At 39.3% G+C, this 23,221-nt stretch overlaps 1 protein-coding gene across 8 annotated transcripts in view; it reads right to left on the bottom strand.

The window, feature by feature from the left end:
- Window positions 1-23,221, bottom strand: part of FucTA (glycoprotein 3-alpha-L-fucosyltransferase A) — a 221,522-nt gene that overhangs the window by 83,196 nt on the left and 115,105 nt on the right. The window contains exon 1 of one of the 8 annotated variants that reach the window (XM_083119196.1): window positions 19,476-19,498. The exons of 6 other annotated variants lie outside the window; for them this stretch is intronic. The gene's annotated coding sequence lies outside the window, so the exon portion shown is untranslated. Of the gene's footprint in view, window positions 1-9,372; window positions 9,694-19,475; window positions 19,499-23,221 lie in introns of those variants that run through there. One more of the 8 variants, XM_083119191.1, reaches the window with a different exon arrangement.

Genomic DNA, 23,221 nt, shown 5'->3' with positions numbered 1-23,221 from the left:
TCTGAAATGTCCCTTAGAGACTTAGAGAGATTTCACACCAAAAGGTGACAAGCGAGACCCGAAACATGTCAGTTTGAAACGAACCAATCAACAGCAGCGATTCACACCGAAGCTTAACACGCCGCACAAGAATACATGTGATTGGTGGAATCCCCACGCGCCATGTGTCAATTGTCGCTTCGGTGTGAAAACTCCCTTAGCTTTTTATAAACTTGTTCATGACACAAGTTTCATTTCAAGCTTGTAAAGGTATCACTATCTATAAGATTAAATTCCTTAGCAATATTGTAAGTACAAGTATTTGTTGTTTAACTAGAAAGGCCATATAATTGTAATGGAAAACATTCATGCGAAGATAAATTTTATAGCATAGTAAGGCTATCCGTTTCGTCATTCTTACACAAAATCCTTGCACAAGAAGACGGAGATGGCGTAGTGGTAACACCGCTGTCTTCTAATCATAGAACCCTGGGTTCCATACCTAGTGGAGGCACATAGTGGTTCGGATCCCATTTTAACCTGTACGTCAGTTCCGATTAGACTTGAAACTAAATTCCATCTAATGTTCTAGCTCAATTCCTGTTGCCTAACATTATTAAGGTAGCTCCTAGTAGAGATTGCGCCATATTAGATAGTGTAGGTACCCATTTGCGGGAGGCAAGATATTTTGGGTCCCCGAAATTTTTCATATGGTATATGTGTAATATTATTATTTTTCAGGGGTTGGTGATCTCAGGTCTAAATTTTCCCAACAATTTCTCTGCGTCGAGTTACTCTTGGACCGGGAGGGGCTATGAGTATATGGGGCCGATTCTAGGCTATAAAAGCGGCCGTAGCGTGGTGCTCATCACATCAGTTTGGTGGTCAGGTGCACTAGGACTAGGGACACACTATTATCTTCGAGGACCCCGCTCGAAATTTCAATGATGGCTTTCTAATATTGTGAAGTTTCACGGCAAGCAGTGCAGCTTGATTGCAGGATAATTGGCCTGTTTCCTGGTCCACGAGCGGGAGACTCCTTCATCCAACAACCGCATCTATGATGTGGGCATTTTAAAACGTTACCGCGCTGTTTAACATTCCGAGGCGACCGTTTCCCATTGTTAGCCTGGGCCGTAAGATATGCTCCACTTGATTCGAAGTGGCGACTGTGGCACTCAATGAATAAATAGCCTTTTAGTTCGATATTACGCTTGCTTGTACACAAAACAGTTATTGCTTCCGTCCTCCCGATATCGCGTACTCGTTACTGGGCTTTCGGTGGGAGGGGGGATGTTTTCATATGTTCTCTGTCACTTTTTAGCAACTACGCAAATGTTGTGATTAGGAAAAGGGAGTGTAACGACATAGTCTCTCGAATTTTGAGAAACTCCGAAAAAAAGGGGGGGAGATGGCGCTTGACTCGAAGAAAAGTGAAGGTGGTTGTAGCGTATAATCAAGATCCAGATTCGATCCCCGTCTGTGCAGCGAGTAACATATATACATAATTATTATTGTTAAAGAAAAAATAAGACATAGCCACTGCAATCATACCTCTGTGCACCTCACAAATACCCGGAAAGGCGAACTTTTCGGAAGAGACTTTCCCCAAACCCAGAACAGTAAGAAAACTGAATTACAGGCTAACGAGCCTCTGGCGTCTTTTAAAGCAGAGAAAGAAGTTCGAAATAAATTTTTTTAAAAAAAAGCCTCCCAATGACGTAGTGGTATCCTCGTCGCCTTGTAATCAAGGGGTCCCGGGTTCAATACCGGTTGGGACACATAGTGGTTAGGATCCACTTTAATCTGTAGGTCCAGTCTCGATTAGCCTTACTGTGCATAAAGTGGACTTAAAACGCTAATTCGATCAAACAAAAAAATAGTTTCTGGTAAACAAAATTTAGTTTTAATGGGCGACAAACAAATGATTGTTCACTAGAACAATATTTGGTTGGTAATAGTGCACATTGCAAAAACATTTAGTCAAATTTACTAAATTTAGTAAAGAGTACTACATCTTTTGTTTATAGTTACTAAAAAGCTTTACCAAACGTGGTTTCTTAATTCAAAGTAATCAATTTTTATCTGTGTAGTCTGTCCAGTAAAGAGTGTCCTTATACATTTCCACTGTTTATGGTAAGTGTAGACGTTTAGTCCTCAGATAGGATATACCTAGGTATATTATATATGTGCATTTCTCTTACACATATGTACTGATGTTAGTGTTGATCTAGACATACATGGTTTGTAAGGAGCTTGTAGCCATAGGTTGCGACGGGTGCTAGGTGCTGATAAAGCCAAAATTTTTAATTCAATCATTGAAGTCAGTGGCACTCGGGCAGTTATGATGAACATATCCATTTCTGGAGAAAAGAGATATACCCACCCACCCGCCTGATCAGAGGCGTCGCTACTGGGGGGCGAATGTGGGATCTGTCCCACCGTGAAATTGTCTCATCTGAAATCACTTCCTCCTGCTCACCTACAGAGCCTACATGAGAATATTTTTGGTAGAGGAAAAATCACACAAGGATAAGGATAAAGGTTGAGAGCCAGAAATTATGTGAGAGAAAATGGGTAGAAACAGCTGCAGAAAGAGAAAGAAAGAAAAAGTGAGATTGAGAAAAAGAAAAATAGAGAATGAAGGAATGAAGAGAGACTGAAAGAGAGGCAAATAAAGAATAAAAAGGGGGAGTGGAGGAAGGAGGAAAGTAAGTAAAACAGAGGAGGGGAATAAAAGAGAGGCAAAGAAGAATGGGAAAGATTCAGACAAAAAGAGAGAAAGAATGAAACTAAGTAGAAAACAGAGGAGGAAAGTGAAAGAGAAACAGAGAAAGAAAGAGGGAAAGAGAGGGAAGAATGGAAGAGAACGAGTAAGATGACAGAAACAAAAAGAGAAGGAAAATAAGATAGAAAACAGAGGAAGAGAGGGAAAAAGAGAAAGAGAGGAAGAGAGAGGGGAAGAGAGAAGAGAGAGCAATAAAGAAAAGAGAAGGAAGGAAGGAAAAGAAGAAAAATAGAGGAAGAGAGGGAAAGAAAGAAAAAAGGCAACAATGACTACATAAATAAGAGTCTGCCGGAAAACACTGAACGAAATAGTTTTGCCACTCAACGGCTGTGTAGAACCAAATTACCCATGAGAATCCTCTTTGTCAAAATATTTCACTCTCAGACCCTACTAAGCATTCCTTGCGCTCTTCGCTTTTGCAATTCTGATGAAATTTCTTTACATGATTTCATTCCAGTACACAAACTTTGTTGCCTACGTTTAATGATGTAACGTATTGCCCAGTCGTTGGTTCTTGCTGATTTGGAATTATTCCATGCTGGTTGTTCCATTGGAGCACGTGGGTTAGTAGGTGCTCAACATGAAGCACGTGCTCCATTTTCGTATAAAGAAAGTCCTCCTTCGCATTGTTTAGAACCTAGTGATTTCTCAGATACTTTTTATGGCTTTTCGGCGTACGAGTGCGTCCCTGTGTGTATGTGTTTGTGTATATATACTGAAAATTTCGAGAACGGTTCTTCTTCATTCAGATTCAAAGGCGAGCACATGTTCACCACTGAAGCACGTACTCACTGATGTGTGAACGGGTTCTCAGCCTTTTTATTCATACAAAATAGAGTACGTGGGTAGTTTTATTCATTCATCCCCAGCTACTATATAAACAGATACATTGCTGTGTCTATTTATCAAGTGCATGAATATGACCTGAATGAACCTTGAAGATTCACAGGTACAGTCAGTCACAAGCAATAAAAATGGGACGCCAAACCATAAAATTCTTCCTTGCTGGTAATGCGTTATGTGTGTTGCCTATCCTTCAAACAACACGTTCAGTCATCGCCGTAGAGTTAGGCAACACACATAAGCGAAGCTAGTACGTGCCCCATTGTTATTACCGGTGATTCTACATCGTAAAAATGAGGCATTATAAACAACTCGAGCTAGGCACATCTTCCGCGGTAGAACTACACAATAGCAAGCTTTATTTCCGTAAATGCAGAAATAGATCAATCTGAACTGGACCTGTAGTTTAAAGTGAGATCCAAACCACTATGTGCCTCCACCTGGTGTCGTACCCGGGACCCCTTGATTATAAGGGAACGACGTTACCACTACATCATCAGGGAGGCCTAGGTTAATGGCGACAATGGGGCTGAATTGAACAAATAGATGAGGTAACATATCTATGGTTCAACCAGGATTCGAACATGAGGCCACTGGCTACCACAGAGGCTTGTTTATATGCATGTAGGCCTATACAAGATTTCTCAATTGTTATTGAATATGTTTGCTTTTCAAATTGTCCACGTGAAGTAGTTCAAAAGTAAGTAATCCAAGTAACCGGCTCGACAATAACCTGGTGGATTGCGGAAGCAACAGAGAGAACACCCACGCACCCGTTTCGTAAAAGAGCCCTCAAATCCCTCTCCGAGTAAAAGTACTACTTCAACAGTCCACCCACACGGCGATAAACTTTTACACAGCTCAGGATGTGATGAAGCATTGCTGCTTCAAGCGTTCCTCGATTGGCCAAATGTAGAAAAAAGAAAGAAAGAAGAATAAACAAACACTCAATGAGAAACGGGTTCAGGTCAGAGTGAACGTAAGGATTTTTCAAGAACTTGGTGTGCGACCACCACGAGCCTTTCACAGAGCTGCAATTGATGTCAACAGGCCTTTGGAATGGGATCGGGGTGTTTGCTGTCACTTTGAACGGGGTAAACAGGTGAGCGTTGTAAGATTGCACTTGCGAAAAACAAACATCCCCTTCAATTGCACCCACTTCGGAAAGATCCGGCAAGTTTCAACTTGCACTATATTTCAACAGGCTCATTTATTTATGCACTTCAAAAATTGTTCACAAAATTTTCGATAACGTTTCAAAACAGGTGTGAGGTCTCTTGATATGTTTTGAAAATAATTTATAAATATTTGGAAGAAAGCTGTGTTTAATATATTAGTCGTTCTATGCTAATCGAACAAATCCGAACGATTACGAACACATTCAATAGTGAGTCATGCACCGGTTTGGTAACAGCGTCTAATTGTGTGTCCTCGAGTTTAATATAAAATGCAAAAGTCTAAAAATTAACTGGTTGTGTAATTGTTGTGTATTATTACAATTATACTATTTATCCAGAGCAAGGGTAGAAATCGGAAGCCCCGGCAACTGCTCCTGGAGGCAAACGAGACTCTGGCGCCTGGACCTGCGGCCAGTATAATTCTCTGTGGTTTTTTTGTTCTGTTTTGTCCTTATGTGTACTGAGTGCTCGTTACAGACACAGCTTTCAACTGCGTTATGGTGATTTTATCACCCAGAAAAGGACGGAAGTATAGTTTTCGTTGTTGTTGGTAGCCTATAACAGTATTAATTTTAGCAATTATTAATTTTAGCAATTTATTTAACAGACATATTTTATTTTCTTGTCAGTCTCTGTCCTCAGTTTTGTTGTAGTTAAGAGGCTTATGCCCAAATTGTGTGACGTGCAAAAAATAGCTTATGTGCCCATAATGTAAAAAAAATTCTTCTTACAAATGACACTAAAGCCTAATTATGAATCATGTGATTATAAGGGAGGCAATTAACCCGCAACCTATAAAGACTTTTAAATAAGACCATTCTTTGAGGTCAACGCAATTTTTTCATTTCGCCTCCATCCCTACTACTGAGGGTCTTTGATGTTGGTAAAACATGCGACTTTCGCAAGCTATGCCGGACTCAACATTTTCCCAAGTTCAGCTCTTTCCTGACCTATATCGCATTACTTCAATCAATACGTTATCAGCAGCTGCCTCTATCTAGGTTATTTTCTCGCTTTCCTACAGCGAACAGGTACACACTTGTTTTTGGTAAATATTTTTATCAGTGCACGAAAACAAGAGGTGATTTTCGTGACAGAATTTCGCTACGGAAACCTGTAATTTACATGATAGGACACCACTTTCGAATCGTGTTTGAACCCGCATTTCTGCCACTCTCGATACAGAAGGCCAGATTAACAAAAACACTGATCCTCTCGGAAGTTCCTGACAGTGCAAAAACCCAATGACGACACTCGGAACAAAATTAATCAATGCTCTATTTGTATTTGTATGTTTCTTTGTTATTATAAGTCGCTTTTGCACCTATCTAGGATAATCGTGACGATGATGATGAATGAAGTGGGACAAACATGCATTTTCTAGGATTCGAACCTAGGACCACCAGGTGCTGTGGAAGTCACTCAGTCACTGAGGCGGGCTTTACTAATGCTTTGATTTGATTTTAAAATTTTGGGTGCGTCAGCACTTAGGCTATTTTGCACCCGTCACATTATACGGGGTCCAGCCCCTTATCTTTACAAAGAACAACTCTAACGTTGCATAAGTAAAATCTTAAAATGTTCTGACTTTCGTTAAAAGCTGAGGCTGTAAAGGGGCACTCAGCATACACAAGGACAAAAAACAGGACAACACACACAAAATTATACTGGCCAGAGTGCCAGTCGCCAGAGCCTCGTTCGTCTGCAAAACGCAGTCCAGGGTGTACTAACGTGGAAGTGAGGTTGACAGTTGGGTGTACTACGTGGAAAATCACCCCTTTACTAATGCTCTACATAATAGTGGTATGACAAGTATTATCTGTTAGCTCAGTTTCAGAAGGAGGTTAGGCCCCATACATTCTCGATCTCGGCAATAGTGAAGAAAGGAGATGTGATTAGAACCATGCTCCAGCCACCTCCCTCCCTAGAGTTGAGGCCAGGCGTACACTGATTGGAGGCTGAGTGAGCCTCAGAGCGCTTTATGCAGAAACATTTTCATAAAAATTCCCACCCGACTTCACCCACCGCCGGATATCAAACCCAAGTCCCCACGTGATAATAAATGGCAGTAAATTGAATAAAATTGTGAAAACCTTTAGAACTGTACTCGAAAGGGGGGGGGGGATGCTATCACCCAATTGTCTCATTGTCCCTATGTTTAAACATAAAGCCATTCCCAAGGCTTAATCATTACTTCGAACAATGTTTCAGAATTTAGTTTCCATTCAAATTGATGATATCGATGATAAAGGTTATTTACTCAAAAATACTTGTGGCAAGCCACTTCCCAATTAGCGCGTAAGCTTGTGGTAAGCTTACGATAGCTTGTTAAAGTAAGTTTGGTGTGCAAGCTGGATGCAAGTTTGATGTAAGTGGTACTCCGTAAGTGAGTCTACTGCTGAAAGCTTACAAGCTAGTTATGACAAGTTTGATTCAGGCTTGCCTTGGTAAGTTTGCTGCAACAGCTGGATGCAAGCATACATCAAACTTACAGCTTGCCGTGAAGAGCTTGCTGCAAGGTTCTTATTTCGAATGGCAAGCCTCCTTTAGGCTTGAAGCAAGTATTCTGTGCTATCTGAGTTTGGTAAGAGTGGTTAGGCAACGTCAAGGGCGGGTCATAGTGAGGCATGCATGGCCCACCCTGTCAGAATCCAATTGGCAAATGTCTTGATAAAAATGAAACGAAAGTGTGAAGATGATTATGAATATGATGAGAAAGAAGACTTACAACATTTCAACCCAGGATCTCAGGTTTGGAGAGCATCTATAACTCCTTTATTATGGACCAAGGACCTAGTTGGGGCTCTAGGAGGTTCCATGCCCGCCCCCAACCTGAAAGACTTACGCAGTACTAAAATTAAATTCTTGTTTAGAATTTGTTGCATAATTGAGGGGAATTTACTTCCGCTGAACTTACACGAAGACAATGATTAGATTGTGATCAATGGTCATCTCTGAATCGATAGTACCTAAGAGGATTTATGCACACTGCTGTTTATACATGGATGAAATATTAATCAGGAACTTAACTTTTCATCAACTGTACATCATATTCGATGTTTTATTTAGCATCAATTAATTTCCTTACCAGGAGAGTTTTATACAAATTTTAGCGATCTTAACTACACGAATATAAACTAGATAACGAACACGTACTGTTATATCTCTTTTTATTCTACCATCTTTGCATCTATTCATATAATAATGACAGCAAAATATTAATTAACGTTTTAATAATTCTTATATTAATGTGTTAATTATAAGCATTTATTATTATTATTTGTGAGACATTTCGTTCGGATCCCATACGTACGCAGAATAGTTTTTCGGAAGAGGCTGGAATTGTACAGGTGGATAGTACATAGCTGCCTTCTAGGGAGGCGGCATACAGAATATGATATTTCGTATTTTTAGAACTGTCCACTCTCAAAAATGACAATCAGGGGTCATTTTACAAGGCGGATTTGCCTTTACCACTCTGGATTCTCTCGAGTTCTTCACTGCTTTTGTTTGAAAATGTTGATTTTCCCCCTCAACCTAAGATTTAAGACATTTTCAAAGCAAGATTTGAATTTGTGTAATTTTTACTCCAATACTTAAACTTCCTATTATTTTTATAATAAATACTTGTTTGAATTAAGTAATAACAATGTGAAAAATCAAAATACATCGTTCTTTGAAAATGTGATTTGATTATTTTATTTTGCGTTTCTGCCACTTTTGGCTAAGGGGAAGATGAGGATTAATGCTGAAAAGAAGTGGATGTAGGGACAATAACAAACGCATATGGACGACACCAGCACAATTCATACAGAGGATTATGCTGCCTGCAGGTCCAGGCACCAGAGCCTCGTTAGTCTGCAACAATGCAGTCCAGGGTGTACTACGTGGAAGTGAAGTTGACATTTGGGTGTCTTCTTGCACCTCCCAAAACCATCCAGTGGTTCATCCACGTCGCCACTGATAAAAGTGAAGATAAACACTATTACAGTATTTGCACAATGCTTCGTTGTTTTATGACAGCTACTTCAAAGTTGTCATTTTTCGATGATTTGGTGGACGGGATATTTCGAAAAATGACACACCTTCCAGGTGGCACAATATCTTTCTCCTCAGAGATCTAAATTGGTAAGTTCTTTTCCAATAGATGTAAAACAAAATGCATACTTTCAATAGTACAGGAAACGAAGAAAAGCTATTGCGGTAATAATTTTTTCTCGAAGAAGTTGAGCCCGACCCTGTGGCCGAGTGGTTAGCACATCGCGCTGCGACGCCAAGGGTCCCGGGTTCGAATCCCGGTCGGGCTTGGTTGTTTGTGAATGTCCATTCATCAATTTCATCATTTCATCACTCATCCCCATCTTCGCAAATTAGCCAAGAGGCACAAAACGCGAAGTAAAATGAACTAAATCAATCAATCAATCAATCAAATCGAAGAAGTTGAAAATAAGAAACCAGTTTCAATTGTTTTTTGTTCGGTGTAAACTCGAATTTAAGTAGAATACCTTCTACCGGTAAGCACAAGCAAAAACAATAATAATAATTGCATGGTTTAAAAAAAGGGACTGGAAAAAAAACACTTACTTGCGAATCCATGTTTTCAGTTGGTTGCCATACAAGTACGACCCGGCTATCACAGCGTCGCCAATGACACTGTCAAAAGTCGAGAACCGATCGCACGTTGGAGATCCACGTGCTCTCATAGCAAGCCTCTTGCCATAAACTGAGAAAACTCACTGCAAGAGCGTCACTAAGTTGCCTGTCCGTGGTAACGCATGGCCACTTTCTAGCGTAAGCGTGGAAACACGCAGTAACGCACGCACCGAAATGATTCACGTGCACGTCGGAGACTTTCAATGCTCAACACCGAAGGAGGTGTTAGCAACACTGCTCGTTCGATGCGAATATATGATGATGACTGACTGGAGTGGAGAACATGCTGCTTCGTTACGTGAAAGCCGCAAGGGGGAAACCGGAAGGACAGCGAACTGCGCACGCGTGCCGCTGTGACTCCTTACCGAACCGTGACTCCTTTTTATCACGGTTAAGGTCCCCCCACCTTGCCCCACACGCACACAATTAATAGTGTTCCGAGAACAAAGTTCTGCACCTCACAGATGCGCGACATTTCTTACTTTTTTTTTTACGAGATGTGTTGTGTCTGCAGTTTCTAGAACGCTGACTTCGAAAGTTTGGCGGTGAAATGGAAGTTTTGTTTAGTCATATGTTTGCTTGTTTGTTACTTGATTTACGTAGCCATTTTCACTCTAGATTCATCGCAACAGAATAAAAGTCCATGCTTACCCAGGATTCGAACCAGTGTTCTCCGAAGGTTCGAATTCCATGCAGGGTTGGCAAAATTTGTGTTTTTTTTTAAAAAGAACAAAACAAACTGTTTTTTTTGTTTAAAACATGTTTTTTTTTGTTTTAAACATAGTTTTAAACATGAGTTAAAAAACATGTTTTAAACAAAAAAAAATCAACCTTTTCCCAGTAAATTATACTTAAAGTCGTTAAAGAGAAAAAATACTCATTTTTATGAGTACAATGGCGACAAGGACAGTTTATTTACCTTTGGAGATAAGGTTTACCATACTACAGGGAAGGGGTGTGCGGGACAGAATTTTTTGGGTCGAGACGGGAAATTCTTTAAATCCCGACATTCGGGACGGGGAAAATTCTCAATTTCCCGAAAAAGTCGGAAAATTTTCGGGACGGGATGTGTTCGAAATTTCCCAAAGCTCTTGAAATCTCGAATTCTACCCGTAATTTCCATCTTAAGTGCTTGTTTTTGCACTTCCGGTACAAAACCACAATGCAGAGAACGTCTAGAATTGACGACGTTTTAAAATGACCATTCGAAATTTCCAGACTGCTTGGGATCCCAAAAAGTCGGGAAGTCATTTCCGGAAGTCGGGATCGGGACGGAAATTTTCTTTCCCGATCCCGGTCCCGACTTTTCGGGATCCCGCACACCTCTACTGCAGGCATAGTCGCCGACTCCATGGGGCTTGGGAGGGCTCTAGCCCCCCAATATTAACAATGTGGGGGCAGATCCCCCCCAAATAATTTTGCTTAAGAGGATCTAATGTATTATTTTGCTTCTCTTGTAAAGTTTACTCTGAATTGTGCCACATGAACTTAACTTTTAATACACATTTAAAATTTTCTAGACCATCAACTTTGGGGGCTGAAACCGCTAAACCATCAACTTTGGGGAGGCTATAACCAGAGACAGCAAAACGCATGATTTATTACTAGTATATACTAAGTATGTAATTATGAGTATTGTTAAAATTTTTACTAAAAAAGAGTTTCAAAAGACGATGTGCATGAACTTGGGTAGTGGATGGGACGTTCGGGCTACAAATGGCTCTCACATGACATTCAGAACGAGATCATTGATATATTAGGGAGATCTCTTTTACGCTCCGTGGTAGCAGATAATAAAAGTCGGGAATATTTTGCTATTATGGTTGACGAAACTTGTGACATATCCATCCGTGGACAATTAATATTCTGCATTCGAACTGTGAATAAAAAAAATGATATTTTTGAGGAATTCATGGGCTTTTATTAAGGGTGTGCGGGACGGGAAAAATTTTCAATTTCCCTACTGAGTCGGGAAATGTTCAAAATTTCCCTAAGCTCTGAAAATCTCGAATTATACACGTCATTTTCACTTTAAGTGATTTCTGGATTAAAAACTAACCATTTACGGTAAGTTCCAGAAATTGACAATGCAGAAAACGTAGAGAAATAACGACATTTTCAAATGAGCATTCGGTATTTCCCTGCACGGGATCCCGAAAATTCGGGAAATCATTTCCCGAAGTCCGGATCGGAACGGGAAATTTTTTTCCCGTTCCCGGTCCTGACTTTTCGGGATCCCGCACACCGCTAGCTTTTATGTGTTTCCGAACACTGAGGCTAAAACTTAAAAAAGGGAGAGAGTGAGTCATTCATTAATTTATTTCAGTGATCATAGCCCCCCCAATAATTTTGACAAGTCGGCGCCCGTGTCTGCAGGGACAAAAGTTGTGGGTAATAACTCCCTTTTTCCGCCACTACTGAAGTAGGTTAGGATTTATATTCATCTAAATTTCAAGAAACTAAATATTATAGAATTACTATCCTCGTCCTGAAAAAATCACGGTGAAATATTTCCTGCTGCCTGAACAGTTTATATAGCAGAAAACAACCTGCAGTGTCATAATAGATTCTCCAAATGAATTTATCTTTCAAAGTACAAAATTATGTTACCAAAAGTAAGCATCTGCGCTTCATTCAATTATACAGACCAATGAATCGTATCGCAAAAGAAAAAAATCACGTCATGATCAAAATCACGCATTGTGAATTTAGATAATTAGTTTCCATTTCAAGCTTCCACCAGTCTCGAACTTACAGGACGGTACGAAACAAGGAACTGAGAGGTTTCGATTTCTACAGTAAAGAACGGGTCTTTCTTGTCGCACAACAATTTTGCTACCTTGTGCATACATAGCTAGCCTGCCTACCCTAACAACATAGGCATTTAGCTTAAAATTAAAAAGCTTTCTCCCGTGACGTCAGAACAAAAGGTTGATCAAGTGTTGTGCGATAAGTGAGACCCGCAAAGCAAGGATTAATTGACACAGATTAAATGAAAAATAGGGTTGCCAAACAAAAAAAAATATCACAGACTATAAAATATCTACCACCAAAATGTGTTTTAAACACTTGTAAAAAAAACATGTTTAAAACACATTGTTTTAAACGTTTAAAACATTTGTAAAAAAAACAAAGCCGTGTGTTTTAAACGGTTCAAATTCGGGAACTTTTCTAAGGTTGGAAGCGGCCCCGGCGCCCACCCAGCGTCGAATAACATGGGTACCTGGGGGAAACCCTGGGGGGTAAAGGCGGTCAGGGGCGTGATGCTGATCACATCACCCCCACTCACGACCGGATCAAGAAAGTGTGGGGCGTTACCCCCACACCCCTATACGCCTTCATGGCGTGGTGCTACGCACAGGGGAGCACTTTACCTTTACCTTTTACCTTTGTGTGTTTTAAACGTTTAAAACAAAGTGTTTTAAACACTTTTGTTTTAAACATGCCAACCCTGATTCCATGTGTACGTTCATAAGATTTGGAGATGGCTAATCATTAGACCCTCGAACCGTTCCAAAAGTACTGTCGCCTCGGGACCGCACCGATAATCAAAACTGCAATAAACTAAGCTTAATGTCATTGTACAGTCACGGACAATAAAAATGGGACACTACGACGATAAGTGGATTTTATTAGCAAATTTTCAATGGCAACTTCTACCACTGCCGTGGAGTTAGGTAAGACACATAACACCTTGAAGAGAAGCTAGTTTTCAGTGTTTCGGAACCCGAATGGTATAAGGGTACATAAAGTGTCTCGGTGGTGTCTAGCATTATTTTTAGTAAATAGGGGCGGGGGGAGTCTTCGAGATAATACTCGGTTATCTTACGTCGTTTTTTCGTGTCTGAATATTTATCGCAACAAGCATAATGAATCGTTTGTAAGTGATAGATGAGACAATACATGCGAATCAAATTCCATTCCTAATCCGACACTCGCATTCATGATGATATTGGTATTAAAAGACATGAAATAAGAGGTGAGTGGAGACTGTTACATACTACAACTGCATCCACTGATATTATCAGAATAATTTAATCAAGAAGATGAAGACTTGTGGTGGATAGGTCATGTAGAGGAACGAGAGGGTAGAAAAGTTTACACAATTCTTATTGACAAGAGACCTGTAGTAATGCCAATGCAAACATGGGATGAAAACATTAAGATGGATCTGAAGAAAATTTGTAGAAAGAGAATAGTGAGAGCTTACGTTGCTGCTGCAATGAACCTTCGGGTTTGGGAATGCTAATTAGTTATTTAGTTAGATACTGTTATAAATAAATATAAGATAGGTACTTAATTAGAAAATCGAGAACCTAATAGAGCATGTAGAGTAGTGATTAGCGTTTTAGATTCTCAACACGTAGTCAGCATGTTTCTTATGGGATTCAGCACTTCGAAGTTTTTCTAAGTCTCTGTGCTACGCTGCCAGATAAGCCGAGAAGTCTACAGCTTACAGCGGAGAAACTCAACAGCATGTTTTCAAACAGCTGCTGTACTGGGAAAAAATGTTATTTTAGCTCGGAGGTTTTGAAAAGTTTCCTAAACAAGATCAAGAGTTGAATGCATTGCCTCGCAGAGTTAAGCCTCCTTCTTCAAAATCCCCGTCGAGTTCTGCAGTTATCCCTGGATGAGAGTGGGTCCTTTCACAATATTCACGAGACAAGTGTTCGTTCTGCCTTTTTTATCCATGCTCTTAAGTTGGGTTTGAGGTGAGGGTCAATAAATTTGAAGCACAGTTACGTGCATAGCTATAGCAGAAAGGTTTTTCCTTTTTGGCGGAGAGGTTGTGTTTTGTGTACTCTGGTGGGATCATCCCTCCACCCCTTGTTTATAAGCACGTATATTACGTACTGAACAGTGATCGCTTGAGTCCTCAGATTTGCTGTGTGCGTCGTGAACTCTTTCGCCTTAATCCTAGCTTATCCGTGCCCTACTAGAAACGTACATACACTTTTTGTATCATTAAAATTCAGGAAACAATTTTGTTATTGAATCAGTGCTCCTTTTTTTGATTATATATGTGCAGTTATTTATTATTTATAATAATTATAAAAATTATCATCATTATTAAGAAAAAATAAACGATTATTGCATCAGTGTCTCATATATATTTTACCATTCACTAAAACTCACAAAAACATAATAATTTTTCATTAATGCTTATTTGTTGTAGTTGTAGATGTTCATTAATTATATAGTAATTATCAAAATTACCAACCAATTGTACACTCTCACTGGCATGAGTGTCTTGAATACACGCATTCAAAGATGGCGCTTGATAAGCCCACCAAGTGCATTTTGCCTCCTATTTACATTACATTAATGTTTTTATTAATGTTATTACAAAAGTAATACAGAAATATTGGGAGCTCCCTAGAAACAATGTATTTTTTATATTTTTTATGAAAATTTTCACAGTTGAAAAATTGAAAAAATAAAAGTAATGGGCCTTACCCCCCCCCCCCCCTGTGTAAGCTAGGGTTAAAGTGACGTCTTCTTGTTCTTAATTCCTTGTAAATTTCGACGCCCCTAACAGGAATACGCCGAAGATGCTGCTTTCGTGGATTTGTCCTTGTAATGCCCTCATTTTTTAAAGGAATAAAGTTAGTTGATTCTTATCTTTTCTCAAAAGTTCGCTTCGTACGGGTGGCTTGTTGAGGTGGTCAAACCAAGACGGCACCAACCGAAAAAAGAACTCTGCGTTCTTAATTAGCCGAGCTGCGTGCGTGTACAAGGCGAATTAAGAGCTTTGAGTGAGGAGGGCGGTTATACAACATCAAGATCAATTTTGTAATGAACATGAGCAACAAATTAAAGCGCTGGATGTTGAGTATCCGGTGACGTATACAACGGGATTATACTTGAAACGATGGCACAATATAGAAATGGCTATTCAAAATGGAAGCAGTAGGTTCCTTTGCTGTAATATCAACTACCTTATGAAATGTATGGTCACAACACAATACCGTCCGCGAAATGGTACAAACCCTTCCAATGTTTCGTCCTTTTCTTGTACGCTGTATTAAACTCATCTCGAGTTTTCCTGTTGTATATAATTAGGAGCTTTTATTATGATAAGGGCAAAACAACTATAATAATTATGATTGCAAATAATGTTAATATGTCTCAGACTTTTCAGAATTAATTTGCAATGGAGAAGATAAGAAATTAATGCAAATGTGTTAATAAAATTAACTTTTACCAGTATTCCGCGGAAGGTACATAATAGTTCGGATCCCACTTTAAACTGTAGACCCTATCCTGATTAGCCTTTCTATAGGCTAAAGCGGACTTAAAAACGAACCAGACTAATCATGATTTTAAATCTAAACGAGGCATTATATTAAAAATAATAATTTTAATTTACAGCCTAATGATTACAATCAAAGCATTGCCTTTGGCCCGACGTGTACGAATAAAAACAAAAAAACTTAGTTGAATAGAACTAAACAAGGCACTCCGCATTTTATGAATTTGAGTTCAGAGAAATATCAATATCGTGCTTGCTAGAGATTCGGTCTTGTCACGATTTTTTAATGTATGTTCATATTCACATTCGCATTTGGATAAGCTTTCCAAATGGATGATATTTAGCGAACAACTTCGCCCACAATTCATTGCGCGAATTCACGGTCCACCGCCATATTTCGGGCAAATGGATCAGATCTGCGTTGAAAACATGCCGGGTAAGCATGGTCTTCGCCGAATTGATTCAAAATATGATTATCATGATCGTGCGAGGGAAGTGTACATCTAAAATATCGCAAATTTCTCGCTGCAAGAAGGCTTCCCAAGCCTTTCCTTAACACGTGCGAATCTGTTTGCCCGACTTCATGCTGTTTCTTCCCACAGTGCACAACATGATGACGTCAAGTTGAATATCGTCCATTACCAAAGTAATTATTAGCATATTATCAAAATTTATAGTTTTCAGTGTTTTATATGTTGGCTTGGGTTGTGAGTTACTGTTTCATATTAGAAGTACATCAATAGTTTTGCTAAACTGATATTTCTGAATCCCTGAACAGCATAACGCTAACTTTGTCAAACTATTATCCTTATTTTTAAACAGAAATTATTATGCACAGAAAGAGGCAAAATGAAATTAATGAAAAACGTTTTTAATATTTCACATTTAATTGTAAAGGAAAATTTGGACATACGTTTGATTCAGTGTACGTCAAGATAAATGCACGTTCTGGCCAAAATCAGGCCTTTAAAAATAGAATATATAAATTTATATTTATAAGAAACTTTTTTTTGTTCATACACACAGATATCGCAAGAATATAACGAGCTTAACATTACACGAATGAGATTTTTTTTAGGACAAGGTGAAATCCTTCAATTAAAAAAATCATACTATAAGTTGTTTAAGAGTTGAATATGAAGGTCATACTTTTTGTGTTAATGAACATTCTTATCGCATGCATTGACATCTGTTTCCTGTGTGCATCAAATAATACGCCTGCAAGATTTATCTTCAGAGGCTTGTTATTTAATATATTCACTTTAGATTCTTAGAACTTTAAAAAGCAGAATTTATAAATGCGTGACATGTTGATGATAAAAAAATATATTCAGTTCACAATCTCGCACAGATGTAATCTGGAATAAATTATGTCTTTTGACGTAGAACAATATGCTGAGATAATCTGGCAATTACATGCAAATAATTCATTATGACACTGTTTCTGCACCAATTTTTCGTTGTGTGTATCAAAAGTTGGGAAATGATAATTCGCTCAAGTTAAGGAAGATGTTTTTAATATCCAATGTAATATTGTCTTCTAACAGGGAAATACCCCAGACAGCTTTCCTTCCTTTGATATTTCCTATTCATACTAAAAAGTAAAACAACAGTTAGAACGTTATTTGTCCGTACAACATTAGGAATAACCTTTCACAAGCTTTGCAACTACATTAAATTTTATTTTTACAAATAGAACCACGTGGTAAAGTTAAGCCGTGAAATAGACAAATTAGGGTTTAATTTATTAGAATGTGAAATGGAATCATCGAATTCTGAGTTGTACCAACGGTATACTTAAAAATTACATTATTTTGTGGTGAAATACCAGATTCTTGAAGGTACTTGTAAGAAGTCGAAATATAAGGTACGTGTTAGTATCATCCTGCTTGGAAATTTTTGGCTACAAGTTGACCCTTGTTAAAAGAATCAGGTTTCCGTTCTGGTAACTCAAGGCCTGTGGTCTCACTACACACCACACTTCCTTATTCAACTCTAAACACATGGAAACAGTTTTGCACTTTGTTTTTTTTTTTTGTTATTTAGGTTATTATTTTACCTCAGTCTAACTCGACAATGAGGATTAATGATGAGTTGATGACATTTCAGTTTGAGTTTTGACGTCCACTTTATGCACAGAGAGGCTAATCGAGACTGGACCTGTAGTTTAAAGTGGAATCCGAACCCCTGTGCAATGTGTATCCACCGGGTATCGAACCCGGGACCAACGGGTCGCCCTATTTGATTAAATGGATGAGAGAATGGGTCGGATACCCTATTCTACACCCTCGAATTTTGAAATTATTTTTCTTTCATTACGTAGGTTATGTGATCCCATTTGTGAATAAAAAAAAATTGGAGCGCGGAAAGAAGTAATTACGACTGTACAGCCGTTTAAAGTTGCGGTAAAAATTTACTATCCTTCGGACACCTCTAATTTTTTCGTTTCGTCAATTTTTGACATTCGTACTTACGTATCTGCTTCGCCCGACACCAAATTTTAACTATGTATCTCAACCTAACTGAACTAACCTATCCACGCGCCAATGGTTCGTGGGGCTAGCGCCAATGGTTCGCAATTATTTCCAATTTCTAGATCGTAATACTAACACGACACCAAATTTTAACTATCGATCTCAACCTAACTGAACTAACCTATCCACGCGTCAATGGTTCGTGGGGCTAGCGCCAATGGTTCGTGGGGCTAGCGCCAATGGTTCGTGGGGCTAGCGCCAATGGTTCGTGGGGCTATCGCCAATGGTTCGTGGGGCTAGCGCCAATGGTTCTTGGGGCTAGCGCCAATGGTTCGTGGGGCTAGCGCCAATGGTTCGTGGGGCTAGCGCCAATGGTTCGTGGGGCTAGCGCCAATGGTTCGTGGGGCTAGCGCCAATGGTACGTGGGGCTAGCGCCAATGGTTCAGGGGCTAGCGCCAATGGTACGTGGGGCTAGCGCCAATGGCTCGTGGGGCTAGCGCCAATGATTCGTGGGGCTAGCGCCAATGATTCGTGGGGCTAGCGCCAATGGTTCGTGGGGCTAGCGCCAATGATTCGTGGGGCTAGCGCCAATGGTTCGTGGGGCTAGCACCAATGGTTCGTTGTAAGTCCAAAAATGAAGTGACTCCTACGTTGAAAGTCGTTGTTGTCCTTTTCCACAGAATACCAACCTCCACTCCCTTCCCATCATAAAAATTAGAAGTCGCAAATTATCCCATCCCACAAGTCATTTAGAAAAAGCAACCCTCCCCTATACGGCATGCAGTTGCTAAAAAAAAATATTATTTCCAATTTCTGAAGTCGCATAAATGAAATCGAATGTCTGAAATGTCCAATCCGCCAATATATCACACAAAGAACATGTCGCAATCGCAAATGTCCCTATTGCACAAGTCAACCATAAGAAGAAAAAGAAAAAAATCAGACGTGCGCCTGTGACATAAATCGATGATCCGAAATCTTCAGACTTGCGCCTGTGACATGAATGCATCATTCGCCATCATAAAATTGTGAAAAACCTTTTTGACGTTACACAGGGAATTTTAATTTCATAAAAAACGTAAGTTTCGTAGCACGTAGATGTAAAAAATTACTTTCCGCGCTATTTAGAAACATCGTTTATTATGAAGAACTAATTTTTGTAACGAGAATATTTGAAATGTGCGAAAAATCGAGGGTGTAGAAAAGGGTACCCGAGCCGAGAGAATAAATACAAGGAAGCATCCATATTTTCCCACTGCTTAATAACAATTACTTTACACAAGCAATTTACATTAATTTCTACTTACATTATATCGAATGAACTGCAAGAGAACTTGATTTAACGAAACGTGCACGACTTGCACAAATAATCAGTGGAACTGGATTATACATTATTACAACATAATAAGAATAAAACTTACATGATTGAAAGTATCCGTCAAAGCAAAATCAATACGAATCGAACTGCGTCTGCACGTGTACCATCTGGTGGCACGGCCTGAAATTAAATTAAAAATCGACGTCGCTCCGAAAAGCAGATTTTTTTATTAAGCTGCTTCAGTATTGATTGTAATACGCTCATTAAAATAATAACAACTTACACATGTGCATTGATTTGTGGATCAATTATGTGTTGGTTAATTTCAACCCTTTTGTTTATATTGTATTTTGAAAATCCACACTAATATGGTATTAAGTTGTTTTGTTTTTTTATCCTAATATTCAAATCTATGCAAGTTTATGCGGGTAGGTGCACTAACTGCACATCTGGCATTTGACACAAATATGTTGACTCCACTAACACATTAAAGAAACCCAACTAACACTATTAAATGTGTCAATTGATGCACCAGAACATCAACAACCTTGATTTGATTCATGCGTGCAGTGGCGGCGATTAGGGGATAACGAGGGTTAGTTAGCCCCCCTTTCACTTTTTTCCACTCTTGACCCCATACTATGGCCTTTTAGTACTAAGCCTTGTTACAAAGAGAAAGTAAACTGTCCTTGGTTACTCCCGCAACTTTTAGCACCCAATCGCCGCTACTGTATGCTTGTGTATTTGATGTGTCAGATAAAAGCGCTTACATTTTCGGTCAAAAAAATATATACTAGCGCAAAATTGATAAGTATGTAGAAATTTACAATGGGGAAATAATTGAGTTGATTGATTGACTTGGTATTTTTAAGTCCAGTTTATGCACAGTAAGGCTAATTGGGACTGGACCTACAGTTTAACAATGGGGAAATGAAAGGTAAAGTACATATTATCGCGACTGTGAAAATCTATCACCTGCACAAATAATATTTCATTTATTCGATTTTTCTTAAATATTAACGGGGTTCATTGAAGTCAAGGGGTGGGAAGGGGGAGGTAGGATGGCGCGAACTGCGCACATCAAAATTTGGGGGACGATTTTTACTTAAAATAACATAAAATTCGACATGTTTATCTTTTTCTAAAATATGCGGGAAGGAAAATGTTTACGCGTTGGCACGATGTTGCAATATGTGTACGATGAGGCGAGGGAGATCAGAACATGTTTCCTTAATAATTCAGTTACTTTAGCTAGTTCCAAGTCACTTTTACTACTAGGTGCATCAATTTTAACCCGTTAGATTAAGAAAAGGAAGAATTCACGGGGATAGATCAAGTAAAGTGTTCAAAGCTAAATAGAAGTGACTTTCAGTAATAGGATAGTGAGGAATTGGGAGGAAGCTCCATTGGTTTTTGGGGGGAGGTTGAAGTATTATTAGATTTTGTTACGTGTAAAAAACCTTAAGAATCTCGATGAAATAGGGTGCCTTATTTAGTATGGGGAGCAGAGGGGTCGCAAGAACAATCGGAAGTGAAATTTCGCGCTTAATCCATTTGGCGGTTTTTCCTTTCGAAATAATGTTGAGGTTCAATTTTGGTTTCATGCTTAATCCGTTTCGCTGTAATTCCTTTCGCGTTTCGAGGTTATTCCACCACCCCGAGCAGAGCCAATATCTCCGCCACTGGAAATGTGAAGAATATCAAAAGAGATTATGGGATTTCCCATCTACCTTGCACGAAACTGCAAGAGCTGACGAAGCGTTAGCATATCAACCGCTTCCGTAGACAGGGCTACACGCGACTTTACAGAAAGAAAAAAAACAGCTGCGTCGTGTGAAACAGAGGAAGTAGCTGAAGAAAACGAAGAAGAAGAAGAAAACAGTATGCCTTTATTGTCGCATTCAATATCATACGCAGTAATCATGGGAAGATGAACACGATAAACCGTACATCTGCGGCATTATATTTCCGCTACGAAGGCGAGGGTCAACAGTCATAAAATGGGAGTAACTGAACTTGGTTGTTGAAAATGTGGGAAATTGCGGATCGTACTTGCAACAGGTGCGCGTATACAGTAGAACCTCATTTGTTCGGATCGCGCAGAACTGACAATGCAGCGTTACGATGGAGTTTTATTGCCTTCACAAGGGAGATAAGACAATTGAAATTTGTTGATGAAGTCATCTGTTGTTTTGTACAGTTTCTTTATAAATATGTCCCTTATGTTGCGGTCTTCCAGCAACAAAGGCTTTGAATATCTGACTAAGGCCGTGTCCGAAATGTACAAGACCATACTTGAAACGTACATCCTCCGACAATGGTCTCACAGTTCGGTCTTGAAGACGTGGACTGGAAGTGAAAGTCTTTCGAATTGCACTTCGACTGCAGCGCCGAATACGATCAGTAGATAAAACTGAGGACACGTTGGCTTTCCCGCGTTTTAAACACTTGTTCTTCACCATAGAAGTCCCATGGCATTTTCAAATGTTCTTATACATACATATCCACACATTAGAAGAACTTCAAACAACAACTTGCTGGCTTTCTACCTTCGTGATTTAAAACAAATGAACAACGAGTGCAGGAGTCACGTGATCAAGCCTGCAACGATGCATGCTCCGCGCAGTGGTCTCGTGTACTTGGCACTTTCGAACTGCCCTAGGTGACGTCACTCCCGTCAAGACCATACTTCAAGTCTGCTGTTTGTACCTTTCAGACACAGTCTAACTGAAACACTAGTATTTATGGATTTCTTAATTTAGACGTTTTTAGCAATTTTAATTCGTAGAAACTTTGTTTACTTCTTCCATGGTTCTGTCAAGTTTCCAAATATATTTGACGAACGTAAATTTATGTCTTCTGTAACGTGTCCAGTTAGTCGAGGTGGGGTATATTAAGCCAAAAATATTTTACTAAGCACAGGCACACCACTACTTCACACCATCAGACTTTTAAGCTGTTGAGAGAAATTAGACCAAAAGTCTTTTTGACCGACTGAAAATAAAGGACAAGGGTTTTGCAAACCTGCGTTATGTATGCCAAAGTTTGAAGTCTTGTATTCCTTTTTATACATGCACAGTAACAATAATATAGTTAATGAATTTCATTAAATAAGGAATATAATTGTGTACATTTAATTATGTATAAACGTTTAAAACTAGAAATAACTTATCCTGGAAATTTTTCACGTAATTTCTCCGGGTTTGATAAATTCAGGTTAATACAGAATGTCCTTGACCTTGATGTTTGTGACGTAACACTGGCGTCTGATGACGTCACATCACAATATCTCGGATTTCCGTGTATTACTCGATTTGACATTTCAATGAAATGTTATGCAAATGTGCAAGGGCGTGACAACATCCGCGTAAAATGATTGAAAGTGGTCGATGTGCTTACAGGTGCTTTCGTTGTAAATAGTGGACATTTAGTAAGACACCTTCAAGTTTATTCTTCAACGAAATTTCTGTAGAATAAGTCAGGCGGCATATCTTACTTTAGGTGTTTTTCTCCTACGTCACACACTGTTGTATTGTGGCTTTGAGGCCAGTTCTTGTAAGCATACGGAATTGAAACGGACGGGCGGGAGATGCTAAGACGGACATTTGTGATTTAAAACAAACGTGCAGATGGTGGTGGACTTTTCCTTGCAAACGACAAATGAAATTGGTCGCAAACATGTCGGCTGTACGCATCCTGACGTCACGTGAGACCCACCTACAGCGGAATCCTGAA

The sequence above is a fragment of the Lepisma saccharinum genome, chromosome 3, assembly GCF_977018435.1.
Source record: "Lepisma saccharinum chromosome 3, izLepSacc3.1, whole genome shotgun sequence".
Taxonomy (NCBI): domain Eukaryota; kingdom Metazoa; phylum Arthropoda; class Insecta; order Zygentoma; family Lepismatidae; genus Lepisma; species Lepisma saccharinum.
This window is presented reverse-complemented; position numbering and strand designations above follow the sequence as displayed.